The sequence below is a fragment of the Hipposideros armiger genome, unplaced genomic scaffold (assembly GCF_001890085.2).
Source record: "Hipposideros armiger isolate ML-2016 unplaced genomic scaffold, ASM189008v1 scaffold_21, whole genome shotgun sequence".
NCBI classification, from domain to species: Eukaryota; Metazoa; Chordata; class Mammalia; order Chiroptera; family Hipposideridae; genus Hipposideros; species Hipposideros armiger.
In genome coordinates this window covers 854810-871299 of record NW_017731371.1, presented here as the reverse complement: position 1 = coordinate 871299, position 16490 = coordinate 854810, and the positions used below count along the sequence as shown (strand labels likewise).

Here is a 16490-nt window from a genome sequence, read left to right as displayed (position 1 = left end):
ATATCTAGGGTTGTAAAAAACTCGGTGTAGTTTATTAACTTTTTTTCTCATTAAATTTTGTTTTAATGTGTTTCAAAATTCTGTGACAGATTTTTGGTCAAGTTGTTTCCATTAAAAAGTACTAATTTTAAAAGCTAGTAACTTAAAAACTGCCACACACAGAAAACATTCTTTCCTTCTGAAGGTTTCACAATGCATCGTAATCATTAAGCAGCCTTTTACTATTAAACTTAACTGGCCAGTTGAGACAAACAGTTCTGAGACTATTCTTCCATCACTGATTAAGACTGGGGTGGCAGGTATTGGGGATGATATTCATTTAGCTTTCTGAGCTTTCTGGGCAGACTTGGTGACCTTGCCAGCCTCAACTGCCTTCTTTTCCACTGGTTTGCTGACACCCACAGCAACTGTCTGTCTCATGTCACAAACAGCAAAATGGCCCAGAGGAGGGTAGTCCGAGAAGCTCTCAACACACATGGGCTTGCCAGGAACTACATTAATGATGACAGCATCACCAAATTTCAAAATCTTCGGGCCATCTTCCAGTTTTCCCCCAGAATAACAGTCAATCTTCTTCAGCTCAGCAAATTTGCAAAGTAACGTGAGCTGTGTGACAATCCAGCACAGGTGCGTATCCGGCACTGATTTGGCCTGGATGGTTCAGGATAATCACCTGAGCCATGAAGCCAGCTACTTCCATTGGTGGGTCATTTTTGCGGTCACCAACCACATTGCCACAATGAACATCTTTGACAGACACATTCTTGATATTGAAGCCCACATTGTCCCAAGGTAGAGCTTCACTCAAAGCTTCGTGGTGCGTTTCAACAAACTTTAGTTCAGTTGTAACATTGACTGGAGCAAAGGTGGCCACCATGCCGGGTTTGAGAACAGCAGTCTGCACTCGGACGACAGGGACAGTACCAACACGAGCAATTTTGCAGACATCCTGGAGGGGCAGATGCAAAGGTTTGTCAGTTGGATGAGTCGGTGGCAGGACGTAATCCAGAGCTTCAAGCAGTGTGGTTCCACTGGCACTGCCATCTTTATGGGTGACTTTCTATCCCTTGAACCAGGGCATGTTAGCACTTAGCTCCAGCATGTTGTCACCATCCAACCAGAAATTGGCACAAATGCTCCTGTGTCAGGCCTGTAGCCAATTTTCTTAATGTAGGTGCTGACTTCCTTAACGATTTCCTTATATCCCTTCTGGCTGTAAGGTGACTCAGTGGAATCCATTTTGTTAATACCAGCAATTAGTTGTTTCATACCCAGTGTGTAAGCCAGAAGGGCATGCTGACAGGTCTGCCCATTCTTGGAGATACCTGCTTCAAATTCACCAACACCAGCAGCAACAATCAGGACAGCACAGTCACCCCGAGATATGCCTGTAATCATGTTTTTGATACAGTTTCTGTGTCCTGGGGCATCAATGGTGCTCGCATAATACTTGCTGGTCTTGAATTTCCACAGGGAGATATCAATAGTGATACCATGCTCATGTTCAGCTTTCAGTTTATCCAAGACCCAGGCATACTTGAAGGAGCCCTTTCCCATCTCAGCAGCCTCCTTCTCAATTTTTTCGATGGTTCTTTTGTTGATCCCACCACATTTGTAGATCAGATGACCAATAGTGGTAGACTTGCCAGAATCTATGTGTCCAATGATGATGATGTTGATATGAGTCTTTTCCTTTCCTGTTTTGGGTTAGATTTAGTGGTGGTTTTCCCTATACCTGTGTTCTAGCAGCAGACCTGTTGCAAAAAATTTCAGTAACTTTTTAAAGTTCTTTTTTGTCCTTTTAGTAACATTATTGTCTTTTAAGGAACTTTCATTTTTTTCTTTGTTCTCCTCAGTATTTGAATTTTTCCTTTACAAGAATTCATATACTATACTATTCATTCTTATGCTGGCTATAATTTAACTAGTTTTATTCATTCCTTTGACTCTAGATTCCTAAATGAATTTAGCAGAGGCTATGGAAGATGAGATTTACCCTGCTTAGTGCCCTTTAGAAAAGTAGAAATTTCAACTCCCTTTAATAATTTATACTTTTGCTTCACAATTCTGTCAGTAAAATTTTCCTCATTTCTTAACTATAGCTCAAATGAGACTCAACCTTCTTCCATAAATCAATTATCTTCTCCATTTTCTTTTTCTTTTGTGGATTCTGTTCAAGGCAATCCTTTAATGAAATATAAAAATAAATAACACAACAAATGCAGAAGAATCACCCTCTCATTCTTCAGAATTCTTTCCCCTCTGGTATCACAAACATGGGGTTAAGAGGGTGGGGTCTGAGGTAAACAGACTAAATTCCCATTCTCAGCTTAATCTCTTGCTATGGGTGAACTTGATTTTATTAAGTCTCAATTTTCTCATCTGAGAAAATGAGAATAATGGTTATTTTCTCATTTGAATGTTGGAAAGGTTAAATGAAGTAATGCTTAACATAGTACTTGGAACTTTGTAAGTGCTCAAAATAAATTATGTAATGATTCTAGTTCAGATTCTGACTTGAAGTATATACTTTGAATGTTAATTAAGTTTGGGGATAAAATATCTGTGCGAGGAATAAGAAGTTCCTATTTAATGTACCTATGTGTACATGAGTTGAATGTAGGGGATTTTAACTTGTTAGCTCATTTTTAAATAAAGCCTTTGCAAATGACTGCGACTTACAGAATGAAACAATACCCCAAATGAAAAACTACACTCCATGTATAAACTACATATTGCAGACATTACCCAGAAGTGTTGTATAAAGAGATTTACTTTTCTAGAGCTTATTCACTATTACTGTGATGCTATATAGAAGCTGAGTTCTCACTCCTGGGTAATAATACTTTCATTGATGTAAAATTTACAAGGCACTTTTACATACATATTATTAGCTCATTTCATCTTCACAGACTTCTTCCAAGACAGGTAGAGGAAAACCAAGCCTAACTGCAAAATATCTTATTTTGGAATTGAGGAAAACCAAACTCTTAAGAAGGTAAATAATTTGTCTTAGGCCACAGAGTTCCTAAGGAGGTAGAGCTCACTTTCTGTGTCACTGGTTCTTGGATTCCCACCCCTCTCCCCCATCCCACGTTGCCTCTGCCAGCCTCAACAATGACAAGGTTCAGAGTTAAATATAAGAGATCAGAGAAAGGAAGGTGTTTGTTCTTACCCTTACTGTCTTCCAGGCCCTGTCCTTATAAGGGGTCATGAGATGGGTAACCCTCTAGTTTCCTAACCCTCTGGATGCTACCTGTGTATAGAAATGTCTCAAGATGGCACTGTAAGACTGAAATGGGAGTGCTCAGGGTAGGAAAAAGGGGGCTATATAGTTTCAACGCAGACAGGGGGGAGGGCCAGAGTTTGCAGAAAGGGAGGTGAGAGAGAGGAGAGCATGTCTGCCTTGCTTATCTGCTTAACCATGAAAGAACCTCCATGCCTCTAATTCTGAAGCATCTGCTATTTACTAAGGCAGATAACAAGTAATAACGACCCGGTCCTTCTTGAAGAGCTGATTTCTTTCAGGGTCAGTGGGAATGAACATAATTGTTTAATCAAATCTTTATCCAACTGAACAATAAAAGAACAAATAACCCAATTAAACAATGGGCAATGATGTGAATTGATATTTCTCCTAAGAAGATACACAAATGGCCAAGTGTGTGAAAAGATACTAAACATCATTAATCATTAGAGAAATGCAAAATAAAAGCACAATGAGATAGCACTTCACACTCACTAGGATGGCTAAACTAAAAAAGATGGACAATAACAAGTGTTGATAAGATGTGACGAAATTGGAATCTGCATGTGTTGCTGGTGGGAATGTAAAATGGTAAAACAGTTTTGAGAAACAGTTTGACAATTCCCCAAAAAGTTAAACATAAAGTTAGCATGTGATCCAGTTATTCTATACTTAGGTATATACTCAAGCGACTTGGAAACATGTCCACACAAAAAGTTGTACGCTCATGTTCATAGCAGCATTATTCATGATAGCCAAAAAACTATAAACAGCCCAAATGTCTATTAATTGATGAATTGAGAAGTGAAATGTAAATGGTATATCCATACAATGGAATACTATACAGCCACAAAAAGGAAAAGTACTGATACATGCTATAACATGGACGAACCTTGAAAATAGTATGCTAGGCCAAAGAAGCCAGACACAAAAGGCCACATATTATATGATTCCATTTATATTAAATAGCCAGAATAGGCAAATCCATAGAGATGCAAAGTAGATTAGTGGTTGCTGTGGGCTGGGGAAAAATGGAATGGAGAGTGACTTCTATTGGGTATGGGATTTCTTTTTGAGGTGATGAAAATGTTCTGGAATTAGTGGTGATGGTTACACAACTTTGTGAATGTACTAAAATCACGTAATTTCATGCTTTTAAAGGATGAGTTTTATGAAACATGAATTATATCTCAAGAATAAAATCCCTGTCCAAGATGATGATAATTGCTAACATTTATTAAGGGATAGTGCTACAAACTGTGCTATGAGTTTTGTGGATTACCTTATTTAATTCTCACAAGAACCATAGGATGTGTATTCATGTCACTTTTACCTTACAGAGAAGGAAACTAAGGATTATAGAGAATAAAAAATTTGCTTCAAATCACATGGGGCTTGATGCCAGACTCTGATTTTTACCGCTGTGTAATAGTGCCTCTGTGATAATTATGGCTAGACCTTGAATGATTTCTAGCATTGCAGTCACTGGGGTTAGCTTGTGTGTTTTTGCACCATTTGATAGTTTGTTCTCTCAGGATTCTACAACTGGACACTCACACTCTAGTGGCCAGGAATAGGGATAGGTCTGAGAAGTAGTTCCTCCCCCTACCCCAATAACAGACTTTGTTGAAGGCTGGCTCCATTCCTTGCTTGTTCAAATGTTATTTCCTTGGAACAGCCCTCTTGATCTCCCAATCTAAATGAAAGGTCTCCTATTGGAGGCTATCACTGAACTGTGCACCTCTTTTTACAGCACCTATTACATTCCAGTGGAGATTTGATTAATATCTGCCATCTTCACTAGACTATCAGCTTCATGATGTGAGGGACCACGTCATTTTGCTTACCGTTGCACATTCACCAAGGAGCAGTATCAGTTTAATGACTAAGCACTAGCACTGTAGGAAGACTCGTGCCATCACCATCCTTCTTTACTGTCTCCTACTGTACAGGGTCCCTTTTCAGAAATTTATATATAATTCCTCTGGCTTTTGGATCCAGTGCTTAAGCTCAGTGTGGGAGTGCTTCAGAACCACGACTGGCTCACAGTACTGGAAAGTGACGCACTAGTGGAAAGTTTTGGCTTCGGTTCTAACCTCAGAGGCATCTCTAAAACATTTCCTATGTGCTGTACGCCTTCATTCTGACTGGGAATCTGGCTTGCATCTCATTGCTTGCTTCCACCAGCCCTTATGACTGTTCATTAGCATGAACATTAACTTTCCCATGATCCTAAACAATTTTACACCAAAAAATCTACCACCACCACTTATGTGGTTAAACACACAATATTTCCAACTATAAACAAGTGGAGTAGTCCAGAAATGTTAAGTCAATTGCTTTAAGTTATGCAGCAAGTAAGTGGTAGAGCCAGAGTGAGAAACTATTAGATTCTAAACTCCTTAAGGTCTCTGTCTTATCTAGTTGTTTTCCTAACCATGCCCAGCACAGCCCTGGCACATATTAAGAGTTCATTAAATATTTGTTGAATGACAATACCAAATTCTGGTTGGAGGGAACTCCATTCTGCATCAGCTGATTCCCAAATTCCCACTTTATCTCCCCTGAACTAAATGTTCTAAGTTATATGCTTGTTGGGGTTAGAATTTCCAAATTCTAAATGTAATTAAACCCAGCAAAACAACCTCTCTTTCTCATCTTTTTATATCTCTAGTGTTGGCATCATCATTTTTTATTCACCTCTGGTTGAAAGCCACCTTTTTATTACACACAACCAGCAGTCAAGTCCTATGAATTCTTCAGGCACAATACCTCTGGTGTTTTTATTTCAATTTTCACTGCCATCACCCCAATTCAGGCTCTCATTACCTTTCAACTAGATTTACTAATAATAGTTTCTGACTTAGCCCACCTCAGGGCTCCCCCAACTCCAATAGTGTCTAGATACTATTTCTAGATTAAGTTTTCTGATTCTGATACATTCTTCTTAAAAGCTTTCAACAACTCCCTACACTATTTTGCCCAACTTCAAATTACATGCAATTCAAAGTCTTTCTAAAATGATCCCAACTTACCTTTCTATCGTCATTTTCCCCTCTATGAACACAATTACTCTGGGCAAGCCAAATGCAATTCTTTAGTATCCCCTGGACATAACTCATTTCCCTTCTCTGTAGTACTTATGACTTATTCCTTATGATCAAATGCCTACTACATCTTGGCCTGAACATCTCAAATAAAAGCTCTCCAGGAATTTTTTCTTGGTTTCTGCCACCAGATGAAGTGTTTCCACCTTTTGACTCCTCTAGAGATCTTTTTATGCCTTTTCTGTGGCATAGCTACCTTGTGTTATAGTTTTTGGTGTACATGGCATTGCCTGTAGTAGGAAATGAGATCAGGGTTTGTGACTTACACAACTTAGCACCCTGTCCACCAACTTGTATCTTGGATATAGTGTGTAATTGTGGAATTTAAATAGCTTTTTAAAAAATCATGCATTTTGGGCCCGCTGAGTGGCGCGTTGGTTAAGAGCTGGCTTGGGACACCAGAGGGCCCCGGTTTGGATCCCACATATGAGGGCCAGTGACACTGCCCTCCACAGCTAAGATGCTGAACAACAGCTTGGCCTGGAGTCACCAGCGACGGCGTAGGCTGCAGCCCCTGCTGCTGTGGGTTGCCATGGGCTACGGTGTGTAGCCAGCAGCCACCATGTGCTGCTGTCCAGAAGCCGGCGACTGATCTGCCTTGCCCAGGGAAGAGTGCAATGATGGTGCCAACTTGGGCCAGTGAAGCAATGTCCTCCACAACTAGACTGAAGAACAAAAGAACAACAACTTTTTTGTTCCCCTTCCCCCAATTCCCCAATAAAAATCTTAAAAAAAAAAATCACCCATTTCTTCCATTTGCATACCAAAAAGCCACACTTCCTTGTATTCAACATATTATAAAGCTGATAAAACCAGCTCATTGTCTCTCAAGCTCATTGCTCAGCTCATTCCCATACTCCACCTATATGACACTGTTTACTAGCTTCATGTAATTGAGTAAAATTTATAATTACAAAATATCAACTTTTAAAGAGGGCCTACCATACGGTGACTAAAAAATTTAGTTAGTCCTAGTTCCAATTAATTTTTAATAGGAAAATAATGAGAGGAAAACTTAAAATACAACATTTAAAGGTCTCAATGGAAGGGTCAATAGACTAGTCTTAGTTTACCCATGGAATGCAAGTTTCTGGCTCCTAAAAATATTTACAGTTATTCGTTTTGCTGCTTTTGAATAGCAGTGACTGGCATTAGTGGGATTCTCCTCTCTTGGTGATGAAAAATGAAGTTTGAAAGAATGTTCATTACCATCAGGGGTATGTGTTGACCAAACTGATTTTTCATCTGCCAACATGTGTATACTAGCTTCTATCTCATCTAGAGACCTCTGGAACTAAAAGTAATTGATCAAATTAGCTCAACTATAATCCCCCACTAGTTCTGTTACGATTGCAGCTTGTTAACCTTAGTACACTGTTTATTTAAACCATGTGTATAACATCATGAAAACCACCCTCATTTCATCCAAGCATGATGCAGACTATGAAAAACAATTTGGTTTCAAACCACTCTAAGATATGGTCTTTTTTCTTTTCTTCCCTATATTAAATGATAAGATGTAAAACCTCAGTTCTTAGTCATTTGATTTTTTACTCCAGCTGGCCCTCCCCCAGTGAAATGGAAGCATTTTCATGCAATTTAGAATCAAGCGAACCAAAAATATCAAGCAAGTTTGCTTCAGCCCTGGGAAAGGCAGATTGATGACAGAAACTGTTATTTTGACTTTCCTCTTATCCTTTATTTGCCATGTTTACTTTTCCATACTGTATAATGGTTCCCTCCATAACAGCTTGGTAAGATAATGCCCAGCAAGGTACTTATGCTAGAATTAGCCATAGAGCTTGTAAGCTATTTTCCTTGGGCTGTGAATTTTCTTCTTCTTGGTGTCCTTATACATCCAAGATCTGATCTGCTTTGATTAGAAAGGTTGGCGCACATATGTACCATTCTCAGCTCCTTTGGCATGTTAAATTCCTTGGCTTCTATAGTATTTCTACTGTCACAGTTCCAATATCATTTCACAGCCACACTCCCTTCTGAGCAGAAGTATTAGCATTTATGAAGCCTGAGTTTTGAATATAGGTAGAAGACAAATGGATTGGCAATTCAGAAGGGAACTATTGCTGTACTGGTGGCACCAATATGAGCCAACACTCTCAGAGGAGACATGAAATACAAATAAATAATGGACTCAATGACAGATTTACTCCATGGGCACTTGCAATCTTTATCATCTTGGATGATAAACCTGCCCTTCAGACTGTGAAAATTCATTAAACTTACCTTCTATGTGTTACTAACTCTTCTTTTACGTACTATGAGAGGTAAAAAAATGTCTCAAGTCATGGTCATTGTCCTCTAGAAATTGATAATTTAGCTTATCATTTTCAAAACTCTGTTCTTTGGAACACTGGTTTTCAGACATGCTCTGTGAAAAAAGAATTCCATGTACAAAGAAGTGTGACTTTCCTCTTAGAAAGACATAACATACTAAAGGCCTTGAGAAATCCTGAAGTGGAGAAATATGTTACATTTGTTTAACCTAGAGCTTGTTTGCCACCTTTATTTTGTTTGCCATTTTTATCATGAATCACTTTTTTTCATATAATACCTATAACTATCTCATGGAACATAGTTTGAGAAATGCTGGCTCAGTAGGTGTGAGTACAGGGATTGTGTCTTCTGTTTCTTTTGCATTACCACAAGAATATCCACAAGTTTTTAGAAGTACTTGGTTATGTGAATATACTGTTAAACTCAGGTGGTTAGAGAAATGGCTCTCAAATTTCAGCCCAGAGACAGGTGTCTGGGGTATTTATTAATATTTGTTGGGGAAGGTGCTGTAAATACAAATGTCAGGGCTCTGTTCCTGGCATTTCTCATTCATCAGATTTGAGGTTGGGTCTGAAAGTCTGCATTAAAAATTTCCCAGGTGATTCTCAGTCATGGCTAGTTTAGGAGCCATTGGTTAGCATATATAAAAAAAAATGAGGCCAAAGTTGAGTATTTAGTGTTTCTTAATTAAGGTTGTTCATTTCATGGTCACAAACTAAATTCTAGCTTTGAAAATATGTGCCCATATTAATCCATCTATTGGGTTGTCAGAAAAAATGATGACATATTTTTTCTGGTTTTCGTTGCAAAGATGTGTCATGACTTTTTCGACAACCCAATAGAATGTGGAAGAATTTGGTCAAGTCCAAAGCAGTGAGCCTGTAGGTAGGTCAGATTCTCTTCACATACAAAAAAAATCTTCAAATTTAGCACAGACTCATGATTTTGAAGAACTTGGACTGGGTGAACAGAAAATGGAAATAATTATATATGAGGTGTGATCAAACAATATGGTGAATGTTTGAAGAAATTATTGTAGTAAAAGACACATTGTCATTAAATTCCCCTCAAAACACTCCCCCCTCACTTTGCACACACTTATCGTTCTTGCCACTTTCTGAAGCAGTTCTGGAAGTCCTCTTTTGTGAGTGTCTTTAGTCGTGCTGTCATGGCTGCCTTGATGTCCAGAATCATTTTGACTTTGGGCAAGAGTCAGAAGTCCCACGGTGCCAGATCCGGTGAATAAGGTGGATAATGTTTTTATTTGACAGAAATTACCTTATTCCAGAAGCGATGTGTGTCACGGAGCATTGTCACGATGGAGGGTGATTTATGGCATACTTCACTTTAAAACACACCTTCTCTCAACCGTAGCTCACACATGACTGACTGCACTGAGCAAACTGAAACTTGTCACACACTGTTACTAAGGTTCGATGCACCGTTTCCCATATTGAAGATTCCTGCCTTTCCGTTGGATGGCACTCGGCAGCAGCACTCACTGTATTTTGTGATCACAACGGGAAAGACTCCATAGTAATAAATAGAACAGATCCTCAAATGACATCATACAATTTAGGGTTCAGTCTAGCAGTCTAAACAAAACTCTTTAACATTACATGTAAGGATGTCAAAACTTTGCAATGTAGTGAGTTATCTTGTTAAAGATGAGTCATTGGCCAAGAATTGGCTATATAATCCAGTGTATCTTTACATTTTATTTTAAAAGTTGGACGGTGATGAATAGATGATATAATTGTTTGTATTTATCATGTTAAAAGGTCCTAGGGCACAATGTACAAGATAAACATGCTCCTGCTCTGGTCACCTTCTACACAAGCTAAAGACACCGCCTTTCATCTTGCCTGTTAGTGGGCTCCTGCTTACTAATATCTGACAGCTTCTCACTGAGTGACAAGAAAAAGGTCTTTAAGGCTTTTCTATACTCAACCCCCACAAGTCATATACCAACTAAAATACCCCTAAACTCATATTGTCATACTTCACAATTGTTAGATAATATAGAAAAATGACTGTCCTATCAGTTTGTTGACTTTTCTGTTTCATAAATTATGCCCTTTGCAAGTGAGAGGAATCCTTCCCTCTTATATATTATATTGGGCTGTTGGAAAAGTCATGATGTATTTTTTCTATGTTTTTCATTGCAAAAATGTGTCATGACTTTTCCAACAACCCAATAGTTTAACTCTGTTTTCTGTTAATTCAATCTAGAAGAAATCTCAGGGAAGTATGTATAGCTTATTCCTTCGTTTAGATAATCCAATTTAGCCATTAAATGGATCTCAGACTGCCATTACTGAAACTCTCCAAACTAAAGAGTTTGGAGGGTCTTTGTGACATGACAATTGAAGCAGTATATATTGAATAAATACTATATGTATTTCTAGCAGAATTGTGCTAGAAATGTTGGGGAAGGGAAAGAAACATACGTACCTGAACTATTCTATCACTCCAATTGATTTCTAGTTTGCCACAGATCAAGGGAAAGTTAGAAACTGCAATTTAGAAATTGAATGTTTCCAAATAGAGAAGGGAACTATTAAGGTGCAAAGGGGTAATTGGGGGTGGGGTGGATTCAGTATTAGATAGCTTGACTTGTAGCATCATGTTGTTTGCTACTCCTAAAACTGGGCAAGAGAATGTAAATAAGATAAAGTAGAAATGTTTTTCTAATTGTAAGATTGTAAGCATAATAAATACACTGCAAAGAAGTTAAAGTATACAGAAAGATAGAAATAAAAATCATACAAAATCTCAATGCTCAAAGATAAAAATGTTCTTATTGTAATGTAACTTTAGACTTTTTGTTACACACATTTATTGCATAAAAAATGAGACCAAAGCTATTTTCAAAACTTGATTTTTCACTTAATAATGTACTTTGAAATTTTCCTGTTAATAAATGTAACTCTACATTATCATTTAATATTGTAAGATTGCTGTCCAGGAAGGTATAGCCATTTTATCCCCTGACCCACAAAATGAAACTGCTTATATTGAGACAAATCACTAATACTTGGTATTATCAGTTTTTAAATACTTGGGACTGATCTACGTTAAAAAAACAACAACAACTCTCCTCTTAAAATTAGTTTTATTTTGGTTACAAGTAATGTTGAACATCTTTTACATTTCAGTGGCTATTCCTTTCATGACTTGTCTGCTCATGGCCTTTGTCCACATTTCTCTTGAGATATTTATCTTTTTCTTGCAGATTTTAAATTAATCTTGACATATTCATTATTTACTTTTAATTCATCATATATAGCACATTTTCCCAGTTCATTTTATATCTTTTCTTATGTGTTTTCCTTTCTTTTTTCTTTTTCATTTTTTCATACAGAATTTTTAAATCTCTAATTAAAAATAATTCGACTAGAGAAAAGTTTTCCCAGAGAGTCTGTCTGTTTTATTGTTCTTTCTTGATTCAATTTACAGAAAACAAATCTAATATAAGACCATTAATAAAATATGGGAGTGCCTATCTAGGTTGAGTAAAGAATGTATTCAGTATTTTGTAATTGTAAGCAGATGATATTTTCTAAGTATTTAGACATTATTTAAAGTTTGAACTAGAATGTCTTTACCCCTGTGCAGTGTGTAGTATAAGATATGCACACTTTTCTACTTTTCTAACTTACTTATAACTTAGTATATAAGTACATATGTGCATATATACATATCTTTACATTTTAGCCACTTTTGAAGAGTAATATTTATGTGCAAACATACACAGATGTTTAACAACTTGGTAATTTGTATATATTTGCATATATTCCCAGATATACATATATGACTTAACATTTATTGAGCTCACAGAATGTATGAACTATAGAAAACAACATAACCCTAATGTGGGAAATAGAAATGGAAGTTTGTTACAAGCAATGATTGCTAACAGAACTTGCATTTGCACTATTTTTTTAAGTGTCATGAATCTGATCTTTCTATTTTGGTAACTGAAAGGTAGCAGAAAGGGCAATAATTCATCTATGGGCCAATGTAAGAAGTTTTGGTGAATGCTTGCCAAATACCATTTACACTCACACACTTGCAAAGCAAATAGTGATCTTGTTGCACATGCATTCAGTCAAATTTCCTCTGAAGAAATCATGAAGTGAGCTGCCACCCACAATTCAAGTTAGTTATATGTTACCTCTGGCTTTTAATGAAAATACAAAACCCATGGGTCCAATTCTCCCTACTTGGCCCTGTATGTGTAAAGGGTGAGTTGAATAGAAATAATTAAGGACAGAATGGGAACTTCTGAAAAAACTAAACTAGGGATTAACTCAGATGTTCCAGGAGTTGTTTAAATTCTTTTTGACTTTGTCTTATAAACACAGCCTGTTTTAGTAACCTTGACTGCTTTGCAAAGTTGACTGGTCGACATAACATCTCCCTGTGAGGTAGGTTCCTAAGCATTCAATCAAACACAAGACCAAGAGATAGAAGTAATAGTATGTTTACTATTTGAATTATTACTCCAGGACATGTTATAATGACTCTTTAAAAGAAAAAGGGTTTTCACACTTGCATTTTTGATTCAGTTGGGGGCCTACTTTTATTGCCACAGTGACTTTCTGAGACTCCAAGCTCATTTTGATGGCTGGTGCAAGGGTATAATATATTTCAGTAATTTGGCATTTGTTTATTATTATTGTCACTGAATCAACACATTGAAAATTTATTTTTAGTTAACGAATGCTGTTGTACATGAGTGAGCCTCTCAGACGCCAATAGGATACACCAAGACCCCAGTGTCAATTAAAAGTTGAGTTATGGTTTCTGCATTTATTTCTCTTTTCTTTTTGGAAAATTTTATAGATCTTTGAACTAATTCTTTCAGCATTCTAAGATATAATCCTTTCGAAGGTATATACAATGCAGTAACATCTATATATAAAATATGCATAATTTTTTGGTACAGCTTTTACAAGAGGTTAGAATGACATAATCCTTTTATTTTATCATAAATTGATGTTTTAAAATCTTAAAAACAAAGTATCATCTGTAAGATAATAGAATCTGAATTTAAGGAGTTGAAGGAAGTGATGATTCTGAATCAATGTTCTCTTGAGTGGGTGTAAGATTAGAAGGCATTACATTTTCAGTAGTACTTAGTGGAATTATACATAGCAAGGACTATCCACTTGGTTATTATGTTTAAATTGGATCTCATGAGGTTTCTGTGAGGATTTAATAAAATTACACGTACTGTTTCTAGCATATTGCCTTGCCAGCATAGAGCAGGAGGTCAAGAAATGTTGCTCACTTAAATTAATATCCCAGGCTTCCCTGATGCTGGCATTACCAAGCATTGTTATCCCCGTTTTACAGAAGAAGAAACTGAAGGTTACAGACATGAAGGAACTTGCCCATCACATAGTAAGTGTTAAACCTGGGATTCAAACCCCGGTTTGTTGATACTTGAGCTTAACCACTATGATATGCAACAATATTCCCCAACCTTTAGCATCTTTACCTCTAGTAGTATATATGAAATTATCAGGTGAAATACAAACACATCTTTTAAAATGTAATGCATATATACAGAAGATGCAAAAAAATGTATACACATTTTACGAATGAAAAGAACTATATTAAAATTGCAATACTTAATATATACTGATAGCAAAAGATGAATACAAGTCATGTGTATACATTTTTTTTGGTACCCCCAGTATATATGTGTATATATTATGTCTTTCTCTATGTTTATTTCTATTAGACTCAAGGTCCATTTTTCCCTGCATTTTGTTTCAGTGGCCTAGAATAAGAGAACTTCTTATTTGCAAAGAAAAGTAGTTGCCTTATAAATATCTGCAGTATCCCTGACAAAATTCATGATTAGTTACCTTATAAATAAGATAAAATATTTGCAGTCACCCTCAAGCACCTGGGGCAAGTTAATTAATTTCTCTGAGCCCTTCCTCTGTAACAAAAGGGGGCACTAGATTGTTATGAGAATTAAATGGGCTAATATTCATTCAGTGCTTAAAACAGTGGCTGTATAAATGTGTGCTAAATAAATAGAGAAAATGGTATTGGATGACTGAAGTTTGAGAAACTCTTGAGAACTTTATTAACAGGACTGGCTTCTATAGGGGGTATTCAATCAGTGTTTAATAAAATGAATGGTGGGCTGAATGTAATGGTAGCAGTTGAATTTCCCTGCTCCACCTGGGATTGTCTGATAAAAGATGCTGTAGAAGTGGAGCATTCTCATGAGGTGGGTGTGGCCTGGCAACACAGCCACAGACAGGTCACTGCTGACATTCTGCCACAGGAAATAAAAAATCCAAGCTATTCATCTGCCCGCGCCAGCCATCACTCAACATGCTTGTGCTTGCAGGAAGGTGTGAAAAACACTTTCTTTTCCTCCCAGATTCTTGGTATTTTTTTTCTCCCCTTTCCCTTCCCTTCTTTTCTTCCTAATAATTTTCTAATTAATTGGTAGGGCTAGGCTTCAGTTTTCCTTCCTTTTGGCCGTGACAGAAAGACAAGCACACTATAATTTTAAAAATGATGATATTTCATAAAGTCTTTATAGTGGGATCTGGCCTAGATATTGTTCTCAGGGAAGATCATGGTTACAGTCAACAGTAGCCACTTGACCTTCTGGGAAGTGAAACATTATAAACAACTCCTTTCTCTTAACAAATCTCTCACACTTGGGTGTTAGAGTTTAAACATTCATGAATTAAATGGCCAAGTAAAAGTGATGGTTCTACATTAGATCAGACATAAAGAACTTCCTTGAGTCAAGCAAGAGAGCTCATGAAGAAAAATATTTCACTGATATATAAAAAAAACCTTAATTTTCATTTACAGAATTATGAGCCGTGTAATGTTCTCTGCTCAGCAGTGCCACTGTTTTATGCATCCTTACAGTTAATAACTTATTCTAGGTATTAAATCTGTCACATTCCTTTTACTTGGGCCTGCAGTGAAGAATTTACAGCAGGAGACCTAGAACTGACCCAGCATTTTCAACACATAACACAGATATGAATCCAATTAGTCTTCATTTCAATTCTGACACTTAGGCCCTGCATCGATATGTGACATCTGAACCAGTCATATTTAATGTCTAACTCATCAAAGCCAATCCAGAAATAAAAGCAAAAGGATTATTTCATACTCACTTTGAGGATAGAGTTTGAACAGCAACAAAGAGAGAGTGTGTCAGCCTGCTCTATGTAATTTAGATACTGACATAAAACATGTTTTTAAAAGTTGGTTAAAGACCAGAATATGTGCTCCCCCCTGGTGTGCTGGTCTTTTCCCCTTCACCAACTATTTTGCTGTGAAAAAGAAAGAGTTGCTTGTACAAGTTCATAAAACAAAACAAATCACTTCTGCAGCAGGAATATATCAGTGGCTTGCTGCTCAGGTCTAAGGGTTCCTGCCAAATGCTCGGATCATTTCTGTTTTTATTCTTTCTAAAATCAGCAACTGGAGCTGCTTAAAATGTTTTCCATACAAAAATGTAACTAGATCAAACAGTGGCCTTTCAAAGGGGAAGGGGGTGGCCGGGGAGATTCCTTTGAAAAAATAATTTGAAAGTTCAGGTTTGTGGTATAAATAAAAATTACTTTTAATAGGTGTAAAATGAGGAATTTTATTTTATCCCTCTATAATGGAGAGAAAGGGAGACATTCTAGGACTGGCTGGAAGGTGGTAAGTAAAAAGATTGTGAATTAGTGCTTCAACCAAGGAGGAAAGGAGCCTTTTTTCTTGTCCTCAGTGTTGAAGGAAGCAGAAGGGACCAGAAGATTAAGAAATATTAGGGGGGAGAGAGAGAGAGAGAGAGAGAG

At 37.0% G+C, this 16490-nt stretch overlaps 1 pseudogene; it reads right to left on the bottom strand.

Annotated features, from left to right (window-relative positions):
• Positions 1–263: 263 nt before the first annotated feature.
• LOC109379024 (elongation factor 1-alpha 1 pseudogene) overlaps positions 264–16490 on the bottom strand; it is a 17956-nt pseudogene continuing 1729 nt past the window's right edge.